The sequence below is a fragment of the Vicugna pacos genome, chromosome 1 (genome assembly GCF_048564905.1).
Source record: "Vicugna pacos chromosome 1, VicPac4, whole genome shotgun sequence".
Lineage (NCBI taxonomy): Eukaryota > Metazoa > Chordata > Mammalia > Artiodactyla > Camelidae > Vicugna > Vicugna pacos.
This window is the reverse complement of record NC_132987.1, coordinates 103,638,426-103,652,445: the sequence shown is the minus strand read 5'-3', so window position 1 is coordinate 103,652,445 and position 14,020 is coordinate 103,638,426. Positions and strand designations below refer to the sequence as shown.

Sequence of the window (14,020 nt, the reverse complement as noted above, 5' to 3'; positions counted from 1 at the left end):
TCGCTGCCTCAGGCCCTGTGGGCTCCTGGAAGGTTCTCAGGTTTGCAGCCCCACCATGCGCACTTCACTCCCACCCCCACACAGCCCGTGCCGGCGCCTGCCCCCCAGTACCTGGCAGGTCTCACGCAGGCTCCACTGCGTTGGGGGCGGCTCAGAGGTGTCTACAAGTACTGGGGTATGCCCGGTAGACGACAGGAACTAGACCCCTTACTAACAAATCTGGCGTGAGCGGCCTCGGGCGCCCAGACCACAGGTGTTTCCCATCCCCGCTCTGCCCTGCAGGCCACCGTAGGAGCCCGGAGATCCCGTGAGATCCCGCGAGATCCCGCTTCTTCTGGGAGGTTGGCGGACTCTCTGGCGTCTCGGCCTGATTCAGCGATTCTCTGCGCTGCCGCCGTTGCTCGGCGCCGCCCAGCTGGTCTTCTCCCTGGATATTGATCTGAAACATCGTCAATTTCCTGGGGTGAAGTCTGAACCTGGCCTCCGAGCTCGAAAGGCAAGGAGAGACTGAAGAAAGAGACAGTCCAGTCCAGATTGGTAAGTGGCCGTTTTAATAAGTAAAGGCCTTGCTTACGAGGCTTGTCTGGGGTGGTTCGAAATGAGTAGTTATCCCTCCCCACCTGCCAGAATCTAGGGAGTTTCTATGAGGCCTTAACGGAGTTAAGCCACATGCATAGTCTAAGTGGCCTCGACAACACATTACTTTCTTATGGTTCAGTCCTGGAAGGGACTCCTGGTGCAGGAAAAGTGGGCAGGGCATGCATTCCAAGGACAGAGGAGGGGTAAGGAGCCTCTAATTGCCTGAATTGAGCTCATTTGCCTTCAAATGCTCTCCATGACGTCCTTCAACACTCCACCTGTCCTGACCGGCTCTTACAATATTACAGGCCACCCTCTTCTGCAGTGTGCCCTGAGCTGTCAGGAAGGCGTTTTATTAGCACAGAGATGCTGGCTGCGTTGGTGGCAGATGCCACAGCAACAATTTAGGCGCATGTAAGAGAAAGAACTATTAAGATAATGATTCCCAAAATAGGTAGCCATTTTTTCCACCTGGAGCCTCATGATCTGAAACACTGATTTAAATCTCCTAGGTTGGGAGCAGATCATTTACCGAGTTCACTTGTGTCCTCAGGCGTCTTAATAAAGAGGGTGCATTAGCAGACTCTTCAGGTAGGAACACACAACATTCTGTTTGGATATTGGCACAGGTGTCTCATGGTGAGACAGGAGTAATGTCCAAGGCTATCCTATTTTGGCAGGTACCTTTTCTCATTAGTGTCTTTCAGTATTCCTGAAGGAAAAGCTTTAGCGTTTTAGGCTTGCTGCTGGGTAAGTGAGTAAGGGCTTCTATATGTACTATAACATTCTCTAGGCCAGTGGAGGGACCAAAAACAATGGCCAAATGATTGTACCAGTGGAAAACAGAAAGTGTCTATCTGGCTTTGAGGAGAGGGGAGGTTGGCAAATTTCATTAACGTGGGGCAGATTCTCCCCTCTGTCCAGAGAAAACCTAGGGTGCAGCAGCCCAACCACCCAGGTGGGAGCCATGGCCAAAGATTTGTGCTGCACAACCACTGTGTCCCATTCGGTGCTACCCAGTAAGTACCTGGGCTGCTTAATGAGTCAGTGCCAGGCCAGTTGCTTTCCTTCGATATAGCAGAACGACCACCTGGTTCTGGTGACACCCACCCCATATTCCTGGTACAGTTCTGTTGGTTCTGTTTAGAGTGATTTTTCTGTTCCCAACTTAAGGGTGCACAAGTGCTCAAATGTTTGTAACCTGGGGTAGGTCAGAGGAATCCATCCCCAGTCTGAGTGTAACCACAAGTGGCTCTGATGCTGGCAGTTTTAGGACCCTTTTGGTCAGCTGTTTGGCACGCTGCCTGAGTAGTTTGATTGACCAAAAAAAAAAAAAAGAGTACCCATGCCTAGTGTTATTGGTAGGGTGTGCTGCAGACCAGGTGTCTGGATTAGTATTGGTGGTGTAAGATGAATTAGGAGTACTAGTCCTGGCTTGTTCTTCCTTAATGTACTGCTTTAAGGTCCTCCAGGCCTTTCCCTGGAGTGGTGATAGCACCATGGAAATCCTGATGAGCTGATACAGGCAGCCCACATACCTAACAGTTGAATAGATTCCCTTGCTGGTCATATGAATGGGCCCACTGGTGAAAGCTGTTTCCATCAGGGCCCCTTCTGTGACTGGAAACCACAGTAGAAGAGTTAAGGTTAAAAATGCATATATTTAGTAGGAACTTTGATGGGAAGGTCTTCCCTTTCTGTAAGAACTACACTGTGGCTTGATCCTTAGATATTAATGTGGTTGCTGCTTTAGGAAATAGACCTGGTTGTACATACCATGTGTGTTGACCTGGAGAGGCAACACTGTAAGGAAATGAAATAGACAGGGGATGGAACCTGATGCCAGACCAGGACCTCGACCTGGTCCCCTTTCTCCATGGTGTATGTTTAAACAGGTCCAGCTTGCAGCAGGACAGTGGAATCTCAGGGGGGATTAAGTAGTTTCCTCTCACCAAGGAGCGTGAAGTAAGTCACTCATTACTCATCATCATCCACCCGTCGCTTCCCATTGTCCAAGCCATGGGGTTAATCCTTTTAGAATTATGACATGGGCTCCTGGGTTGTCACTAGCCAAACCATTCTGAGGTTAGGCCACTGGCTACTCTGGTTCTTTTCTGTTTCCATCCAGATGATATCAGTGTCAGACTGAATGGTGACTGTAGTCCATGTGGACACTTTGCCCCCACTAGACCTGTCTGTGTGTTTATTTCTCATTTTTAATTAAATACTACACTGCATAACTCAGTACATGGTATATTAGAACATTAAAAACAATAATAGAACTATAAGCTTCAGTATTTGTGCTAGGAAGACAGAAATATTACATGCTTATTTTTGATGCCAGCCATTAAAATACCTAAAATTGGAAATGTCATTAAATTGAATAAAGGTTTTGATTAAAATTACACATTTAGATATTAACGAGCTTATAACATTTTCTGTCTGATGCCTAAACCCTTCCATGTTCTCAGTTTAACCTATTTGCTACCTTCAAAAGAACAAGAAAAACAAATGATAATGAATTTATTTTTATCTTTCATAAATAAAGGTTGGTCATGAGCAGGAAATAAGCATGTGACCCAGTCATGAATCTGAATAAGTAAAATACTCTGAGAATAAATGGCTTTCCCAATGAAGCAAATTGATTTCTCTAGGACAGCAAGTAATTTAATCATCTTTTCTTCCTTTGTACACAGTACCCTGCTCTCCTGAAATGTTTACATTTACCTTACAGGAGGAAATTGCTCATCTCCAGAGACCTTTACTCATCTGACTCACTTTGCACTCATATCAAAGGCTCATTTTGGTTAAGAATTTCCCCCATGCTAAAAAAACCCAAGTATTTATGTCAGTATATTTTCAACTTTTCTCAATATTTTAAATGCTTTGGCTCAAAACACCTTAGCAATTATCAGAATAAATCCATTATTGTACTACTATAAATATACAGATATTCACTTTATTTTTAAACTAAATGAGCTATATATTACACTTAGCTGTCAGATTTCCGTTTAAGGAGACTCAGTAGGGAAACCAGGATATGTCATTAATGTAACTTAAAAACTGAAAACAAAAATTAGTATGAAATACTCTCTTGCCATTGATTTAACAGAAAAGATTTCAAGAGAAAATTAGCAGTAAAAATACGTGGTAACAACAGGCATAAATTGTATTTTGTTTTACTTAACACAGCACTGCAACCTACCAGTTTATGAAGAAGTATAGTTATACTCTCAACACCACAGTTTGATGTCATTGATTAAATAATATGGCTGTTAACACCTAAAGCAGCAGTAGCTTAAGTAACACTGTAATAAAGTGATTACTATGAGCACATTAGGTAGGCAGAACAATAAAAGTTTGTAAGGGTCTCTAAATATTGTAATTTGAAGAAAACTATAAATGATGGTCCATTGATTTCTGTGTAATATTTTCTGCTTTATGCAGCAGGAATAAAACAAAAGTATCACATAAATAAGCACTTGGGGTAGTAATACATTGAAAAGTATTTTGTGGGAAATTTTCATGTTTTCACTAAGAAGATTTTATTTTTAAACTCATGGGTCTGTGCATGTAAATTGCATAGCAATATTTATAGGGGAATAGGAGAGATAAATAAATGGAAGGAACTTATTTAAAAATCAAACTTGAGGACTGCCTACAAATCAGAGTGAGTTTAAGATTGTGACATTTATTGTAAATGGAACTAAAACTTTGAATTCTGTTGTAAAATTATTGTTTTATCTTACAATTAAATGATGGCATTTATCAGAGGTTTGAACAATGTGGTTCACAGAAAAGAAGTATTTCTGTCAGACCAGGCAAGGATTAAGAATTTCTAAATTCTACATACATCTCTGAAAGAATTCTACTCTCCAACTTGCATTTCATTATCTGCAAAATGGCAAAGGATATGCCCTATATTTTCATTAACGTTTTGAAGGAAAGAGGGTGAGCGTGCTTCCATTCCTTGTGATAGTGCCAGTTATTTCTATGCTGTCCTAAAACATAAACCTCGGAGTGACTTTCAACTTTCCTCTGCCTTTTACATATTAAATCAAAGGCCACTTCTTGCTTTGCTCCATAGCATAGTTTTTATTTTATGTTACCTTAAAAGCACAGCATGAAACAGGACTAGGGCATAGGTAGCATGTAAGTGATGGGTGAATAGGAGTGAGGGAAGGAAAAGTCAGAGAGACAGAAGAGGAAAAGAGGTCAGCAAGGGACTTTTCTCCTGCAGGTTGGAAGGACTCCATTCATCCAGGACTTCTGAGAATCATAGTTGCCTCCCAGAATTGTCTGTTTAAAGGAAGGTTGTCTGGGACAATTATCGTTGGGCTCCTCTCTTCCAGCGGATCTTGGGAGAGAGGAGAGGCACTCAGCGTACTTCCCAACTGCGCTTGTCTGTAGTTTTGGTAAACAGCCTGTGGCAGAAAGGACACAACTGTATACTGTGCACTGGAGTTAGCCTGCTGTAGACAGAGGTTGGCCTAGAGGTGGAATGCGGGAAAACAGAAACATCTAACACACAGAGCCCCATTTTCCTGGAAGTCTGTAAATGCGGACAGATAAAGCCATCATTATGCAGTGCTCCCCACTATCTTTATGAAACTATGCCTCACATACATTTAGGATATATCATAAAATCAGAGTTTAGGTTAAAGGAATCTTGGCATCAACCTTAACAGCCTCCTCTGAATTTTACTCTGTGCATGACAGGAAGAGAGACCGAGATGACTGAAAACAGTGGAAAGTGTTACACTTAGAGAAGTCTTCTAATATGAATAAAAACCTGAAATTTAAAAAAAAAAAAAAAACCTTTAGGAGTAGAATTTTTAAGAGACAAATGAAAGGACATATTTTCTTTTTATTGTAGAAGTTTATGACAAGCATACCTTCTACTTTTTAATGAATCGTCCCTTTGATCTATGCAAATGCTCCAAAACTGTAAAAAAGAAAAAAAAAGTATTCTGCTTCAACCATTCATATCACCATAGTTCTAAAGAAATATTTTGCAAATAGTAGTGAGAAATATATCCTTATAGTCAGTCTTTATATCTGAGAATGCGAGTCACCAGCTTTGTTCTTCTTTAAGAATATTGTTTCTATTTCTGGCCTTAACATTTTTGTTTACAGTTTATAATCAGTTGGTTAACACGCACACTCTGCAGCAATTAATTTAAATCAGTTTCATTTTGAATGTATAGGTCAATTTGGGGGAAAACCAGCATATTTAAAGTATTGAGTTCCCTATTCCTATGTGCATGATCTGTCCTTCCATTTGTTTATATTTAAAATTTTTCTCTAAGTACTATTGCATATTTTTCTGTGTGGAGCTATTACATCTATTTTGTTATATTTAGTGATAGGCATGTGATTTTTGAGGTTCACACAAAATTAAGCTGAAATCGTAAAGAATTCCCTTGTACCCACTGCTCCCACACATGCACAGCATCCCACTGTCAATATCCCACACTGTAGTGTTACTTTTGATACAACTGATGAACCTACATGATACAAAATTAACACCCAATGTCCAAAGTGTACATTAGAACTGTTCTGTAGGTTTTGACAAATGTAAGATGGCACGTCTTCATGCCATCTCACTGTAGTATCATGCAGAGTAGTTTTGCCGCCCTAAAAGTCCTCTGTTCCACCTATTCATTCCTTCCTTTCCCCAACCCCTGGCTACCAGTGATCCTTTTCATGTCTCCATAGTTTTGCCTTTTCCAGAATGTCATGTAGTTGGAAACATATTATATGTGGCATTTTCAGTTAGCTTCTTTCACTTAGTGAAACACATGTAAGATTCCTCCATGAATTTCTTTTAATTGCTCAATGGTATTCCATTGTCTGGATGTACTGAGCTTTATTTTTCCATTCACTTACACCTCTGTTGCTTCTGACTTTTGGCAGTTATGAAGAAAACTGCTGTAAACATGTGAGTGTGATTTCTTTTTTTAACATTTATTCAATTTTGCACTAATATAAACTTGGTTATTATATACTATCTTCTTATGTACTGTTCAACTCAGTTTGTTAATTTTGCTTAAAATGTTTGGATTTTTATTCGTACCAGAGATTTGATGTAAGTTTTCTTTCTTGTACAGTCTGTAAGGTTTTGGTGTTAATATGCAAGCTGAAAGTTTCTCTTCTTGTATGATTGTTATAAAGTTTAAATATTAATGATATGCTAGCCACATATAATATCTTGGAAATATTCCCCTTTTTTCTATTTTCTAAAAGAATTTCTATGAAATTAACGTTAATACTTCTTCACAATACTGTAAGAGTTCACTAATGAAATTTTGGCAATGCTGTAAATAATTGATTCAAGTATGTCATAAATTAGAACTATTTATATTGATAATTTTTCTCTAATTAGAAAATCTTTTTTTCAAGAAATTTCTCTACTTCATTTAATTTAAGAAATTATTGATATTAAATTGCTATTCTCTAGTAGCTTTTAGATAGAAAGAATTCACTGTTTTTCATTCCACCTAAGTATAAATTGTAGCTTTGATTTAATTTTTAGGCAGTCTTCCTGCAGATATGGACATTTTATTAATGTTTTCCAAAAATCTGCTTTGGCTTTGTTAGAGTCCTCTTTTATATGAATGATTTCTAAATAACTATGTTTTGTTCTCATGTTTATCATGTCCTTTCTGCTTTTTCCTATGTGTTGTGGGGACAGAGGAGCTATTTACCTGCTTCTTGTGATGGATACTTAAAATACTGATTTTGCAGCCTCTATTTCTATTAAATGAATTTTAACTATAAACTTCCCTGTAACAATTGGTTTTGCTGCATTCACAAATTTTATTCATATTTTCATCATATATACCATCAAACTATATGCAGATTTATTTGTAGATTTGCTCTTTAACTTACAAGTTATGTTACTTATTTATGTTACAAGAATGTCTATTTCTTACTTTCTAAATATGTGAATGTTTAGGTTTTATTATTACTAAGTTCTACTTTGATTCTGCTGTGCTGATATAAAACATTCTAAATACTTATATTATTCAAAATTTTAACACTTGATTTATGGACTATTGTGGTCTAAATTTGGGCTGTGTATGTTCTATTTTGGTGAATGCTCCATATGAACTTGAAAATAAACTGTTCTGTTCATATAATGCTTTATAAATGAAAATAAGATTCAGCTTGTCAATTACATTATGACATTTCTAATTTACTTACTGACACTATCATCTGATTTCTTTGTAATTTACTGATAGAGGTGTATTTAAAATCTGCAGTATGATTAAGGATTTGTCTTTCTATTACAGTAGTCACTGTTTTATATAGAATAAATAAAAATATAGTATTTTTTCTTCCTGGAAGTTAGCTCTTATCAGTATAAATATCATTTTTTATCTCTAGTAGCACATCTGGCCTAACATCTTATTTTATGCAAGGCTGGTATGTCCATAATCACATTCTTTATTTTTAATTGAAGTGTATTTTTAATTGAAATATTGTTATATGAGCTTCAGGTGTGCAATCAATAGTGATTCAATATTTTATAAATCATACTTCATTTAAAATTATAAAATACTGTTTAAAGTCTCTGTGCTGCACATTATATCCTTGTATCTTATTTATTTTATTATTACTATTATTATTTTTATTTTATACATGGTAATTTGTATGTCTTAATCCCCTCCCCCTATTTTGCTCCTCCATCACTTGTCTCCCTACTGATAAACACTAGTTTTTTCTCTGTATCTATGGGTCTGTTTCTGTTTTGTTACATTCATTCCTTTCTTTTGTTTTTTAGATTCCACATATAAGTCATAATATACAGGATTTGTCTTTGTCTCTTATTTCACTAAGCATAATACCTTCTAGGTCCATCCATATTGTTGTCAATGGTAAAATTTTATTCTTTTTTATGGCTGGGCTATAGTGTATCTATATACCCCACACCTTCTTTATTCATTTGTCTGTTGATGACACTTAGATTGCTTCCATATCTTGACTGTGGTAAATAATGCAGCTGTGAATATTTGGGTGCATTTATCTTTTTGAATTAGTATTTTTGTTTTCTTCGGGTATATGCTCAGGAGTGGAATTGCACAATCATATAGTAGTTTTATTTTTATTTTTTGCAGAAACTCCATACTGTTTTCCATAGTGATAGCACCAGTTTACTTTCCCACTGACAGTAAAGTAGGGGTCCCCTTTCTCCACGTCCTTCCCAAAATCTGTTATTCATTGTCTTTTTGATGATAGCCATTCTGTCAGGTGTGAGGTGATATGTCATTGTGATTTTGTTTCATATATGCTTAGTGATGCTGGGCATCTTTTCATATGTCTGTTGGCCATTGGTATATCTTCTTTGGAAAAGTATCTAATTCAAATCTTTTTCCTGTGTTTTAATTGTTTTTTTGTTTTTTTTTAAATATATATTGAGTTGTAGGAGCTCTTTATATATTTTGGGTATTAACCCATTATCAGACATATCATTTAAAAATATCTTCTCCCATCCAGTAGGTTGTCTTTTTGTTTTGTTGTTTTGCTGTGCAAAACCTTTTAAATTTAGATAGGTCTCATTTGTTAATTTTTGCCTTTGTTTTCCTTGCCGGAGAAGACAGATCCAAAAATATTGCTAAGACATGTCAAACGGTGTATTGCCTATCTTTTCTTCTGGGAGTTTTATGGTTTCTGGTCTTACATTTAGGTCTTTAGTCCATTTTTGTTTATTGTTGTATATGATGTGAGAAAATGTTCTAATTTCATTCTTTCACATGTAGCTGGACAGTTTTCCCAGAACAGCTAATTGAAGATACTGTCTTTTACCTATTGTATTTTTTTGCCTCTTTTGTCATAGAGTAAATGACCATAAGTATGTGGGTTTATTCCTTGGCTTTTTATTCTGTTCCACTGATCTGTGTGTCTGTTTCTGTGACAGTACCGTACCATTTTGATTACTGTAGCTTTTTATTATATCTGAACTCAAGGAGAGTGATGCTTCCAGCCTTGTTCTTTTTTCTAAAGCTTTCTTTGGCTATTTGGGGTCTTCTGTGGTTCCATGCAAATTTTAGAATTACTTGTTTTAGTTCTGTGAAAAATGTCATGGGTATTTTGATAGGGACTGCATTAAATCTGTAGATTGTTTTGGGTAGTATGGGCATTTTAATGATAACTAATTCTTTCAATCCGTGAACACTAGATATCTTTCCATGTGTTTGTGTTATCCTCAATTTCCTTCATCAGTGCTCTGTAGTTTTCAGAGTATCACCTCCTTGGTTATGTTGATCCGTAAGTATTTTATTCTTTTTGATGCAAAAAAGTGAGATTGTTCTCTTCTTTTCTCTCTCTGATAGTTTATTATTAGTATATAGAAAAGCAATGTGTTACTGTGTATTAATCTTACAGCCTGTAAACTTACTGAATTTATTTATTAGTTATAATAGTTTTTGATAGAGACTTAAGGGTTTTCTATATAAAGTATCATGTCATCTGCAAATAGAGACAATTTTACTTGTTTCCTCACAATTTTGATTTTTTAAAATTTATTTTTCTAGTCTAATTGCCGTGCCTAAGACTTCCAATACTATTTGACATAGAAATGGTAATCATTGGCATCCCTGTTTTGTTCCTGATTTTAGAGGAAAAGCTTTCTGTTTTTCACCATTAAGTGTAACGTTAGTGTGGATTTGTCACAAATGGCCTTTATTATTGAGATATGTTCCCTCTTTACCAAGTTTGTTGAGCATCTTTATCATGAATAGGTGTTGAATTTTGCCAAATGCTTTTCCTGCATCTATTGATTTTTCTCCTTCATTTTGTTAATGTAATGTTGATTGACTGCTTTGCAGAAATTGAACCATTCTTCCATTCCTGGAATAAATCCCACTTGATCAGGGTATATGATCCTTATTGTATATTGTTGACTTTGGTTTGATAATATTTTGTTGAGATTTTTGCATATATATTCATCACAGATATTGGCCTATAACTTTCTTTTTTTTTTTCCCGAAGTGTCTGTCTGATTTTGGTGTCAGAGTAATGATGGCCTCATAGAATGAATTTGGGAGTATTCCCTCCTCTTCAGTTTTTTTAGAATATTTTGAGAAGGATAGCTATTAACACTTCATTATACATTTGTAGTTCCCCTGTGAAGCTATCAGGTCCAGGACTTATGTCTGATGGTATTTTTTGATAACTGATTCAATTTCAATACTAGTAATTGGTCTATTAAGATTATCTATTTCTTTCTGATTTAGTCTTGGAAGGTTGCATGTTTCTAGAATTTTATCCATTTCTTCTGGGTTGTCCAACTTGTTGGCATTTAACTGTTCATAGTATTCTCTTGTTATTGTCTTTCTGTTATACCACTTGTAATTTCTCCTCTTTTATTTCTTATTTTATTTGTGTCCTCTGTCTTATTTTCTTAATGCGCTTGGCTCAAGGCTTATTAATTTTGTTTGTATACTCACATTTTTTTTTTTTTGGTTTGTGCCAGCATGGTATATATATTTTTTATCATTTTTTACTTTGAATGTTGTGTATGTTTATAGTTAAAATGAATAGTTTATAAGCAGCATATAATTAATGATGTAGTATACTTGTAGTGTATTTATAGTATATAGATGGCTGACAATTTATTTTATAATATTTCTAATTGGAATATTTCTTTTATATATACTTAAAGGTATACTTATATTTTGAGATTAGGTCTAACACCATACTCTGCTATTTTTCCATGTGTTCTTTTTTCTTTTTCTGTCTACCTTCTTTTGGATCAATCAAATGCTTATTATTCTTCTATTTTTCACTTTTTAGTATTGCAATTATAATTTAATCATTTTGACGGTTATTGTAATGATTACATTATGTATCTTTGAATCATTATAGTGCATCCAAAATTAATACTTTTACATTTTTAAGGCTAAAAAAAGACCTAAGAAGTTTTTAAGGCAAACAATTCTGAAATTCCATTTGCTCCCTTCTATTTGCATATTCTGCTGGTGAATATTTTAATTCATATGTGTTTTAAATGCAGAAAGACTTTTCTTTATAGTTTTGATAGTAAATATTTACTTTCATTTACCAACCTACTTATTCTGTTGAAATATTAATTTCTTTCTGCATGACCATGCTTCCACATCATTACACATAGAATCTGTACACTTTGGCATGGAGAATGTTTTTAGGCATTATTTTAGAGCTATAGTCTGACTAATTTCTCTCCATGTTGTGTGTTTGTGTGTATGTATGCGTGTGTGTATGTGTGTGAATGTGTGTTTTAATTAAGAAGATACCTTTATTTCTCTTAAGTGAGCAAAGATATATTTTCTGGGAGTAGAATTCTTGTTGAACTTTTTTTTTCTTTCAGTATTTAAAGGTGTCATCTGTTGTCTTTTGGCTTTAACTGACACCTTTTTTTTTTTTTCTTTTTTTTCTGGGCAAACGTCTATGTATATAGATGATTGTGACCCATTTGGGTCTTTGATTTGTTTGAAGGCCTTGACAGATTTCCTGTTTACCCTTTCTTCTAAGGGGTCTTGACAAAAAGTAGGGAATGGTTACTAGGACCTGTGTTTCCACAGGCCCAGAACTGCAGCTTCAGGAGCCTCAACATCACCAGTCAGATTGACAATGTCTCTGCTCACACTTTTTAAATATATGTGTGTGTATGTGTGTGTGTGTGTGTATCTCACTTAGGGGTAGGCAGATATCTCCAGGGAAAGTACATGCTCAGTTCGAACTCAGTTATTTATAATTCTCCTCTCTCTGGGATCTTGGGCAACTCAACTCATAGCAGTTTTGAAAGTCTAAACTTAAACAGGGGTTTCTCCAATTCAGTTACAAATGGAGTCCCCTGGCTGCTGCTTCCCACTTGGCCTCTGTTCTCTTTTATATTACTCTTCTCCCTACAGACTCTTGGCTGATTTAATTGCTCTCTACAATCAAGAGAGTAATTTTTTTGAGTGGGGGTATTTGGGATAATTTTTTACTGATTTTTCTGTCAGTGAGAAGATTTAGTTAGTATCTGCTGCTTCTCCATCTTGTCCAGAAACAGAATTTTGTGATCATCTCTTTATATGCCATCCTAACTTTCCTTCTCGTACCCAACACAGTGTTGACACACATACCTCTTCAATGAATATTAATTTAATTAAGCATTGTACAAGCCACTTTAGTAACATAACCCCTTAAAACTACATGTAAATGAGAACCAGGCAAAATTCTCAATCTATGAGTACTTTTGAGAACTACCTGAAATATGGAGTGAATTCTTTTAAATGAATAGCAAGTAAAAATTTTAACTATTGTAGAGAATCTGACTATAGAAAAGATAAGTAAAATAATGATCATAATGTATTGTAATGTGTACATTCATAGATAAAGCAAAGAATCATGTATGAGCAGAGAAGAGGAGCATTTTGAATTGTACTGTACTGGATGGAGAATTTAGAAGGCTTCCATGAGGTCAAACTTTGCCTGAAACCTGAAGGCAAATTAATAATCCAAGTAAAGAATAAGGAAAAGGTCATTACAGACAAGAGGAATGGCACATGTGAAGGCCCAGAGGTATGAAAGTAAATCTGAAACATGAGGAAGGTGCACGCAAATGTAGCTAAATGCTGGGGGCATAATTGATCCCATTAAATATTAGTCAAATAAAGAAATGATAGAATTATAAATCCTGGACATTTGTTAATCCCATAGTAATCACCCCTGTATATGAATAGCCCTAAGGATGGCTTTGATAAATTATGAAAGATACTAGAATATAGATGAAGACTGAGTTATTTAGGGTAGAACTCTAATCCATATTAGCTTATGTGTTGGAGAAAGACTAGTATGCCTTCTACAGAATATTCACTTCTGCTACTCTTGGGGGCAGTGGGCTTCATTAGATCAAAATCATTCTTCTGCTAAACACAGAATATATTTTATTATATAGTAGACATTCTGGATAAAAGTTCAGTGCTGCTTTAAGACTATAATTATGGTCAGATCACTTATTAATAGCACAGTTGGTTTAAAGTACAAATCCCATTTACCTTTTTAAAATGGAAGTGTTGATGTGTTTTCTAAAAATACAATATAAGCAAAATAGTTTTCCCCTGCAGAGTATTTTTTGATTCAAAAGAATGATGTGATCTTACCTCAGTTCTCAAAGCTGCCAAATAGTAGGCACTCATTAAATATATGAAAATAAACCTCAGTGAAGTGGTTAAAATCATCATTTTGTCAACAATGTTTAGATTACACATTCTGCCTCTAGAAAAATCCCTTGTTCATTTAAATGTATTAAATGTGTAAAAATCCTCAAACCCTCATTAAAAGCACCAGACTCCTGAACATAAAGTTTACTTAACACTTTATTTTACTATTCAGTCTAGAAAATGGATTGTTATAATCCAGAAAAACTTTTTTTCCAAGAAATGTGTACGACCTAAAGAAAGAAATGGTGAAA

The 14,020-nt window shown here is 35.7% G+C and overlaps 1 long non-coding RNA gene across 2 annotated transcripts in view; it reads left to right on the top strand.

The window, feature by feature from the left end:
• Positions 1-358: 358 nt before the first annotated feature.
• The window catches only part of LOC140698244 (uncharacterized), a 55,874-nt gene continuing 42,212 nt past the window's right edge, over positions 359-14,020 (top strand). For both annotated transcript variants that reach the window (XR_012075885.1, XR_012075884.1), the window contains exon 1: positions 359-537. This is a non-coding gene — a long non-coding RNA (uncharacterized lncRNA). The remainder of the gene's footprint in view (positions 538-14,020) is intronic.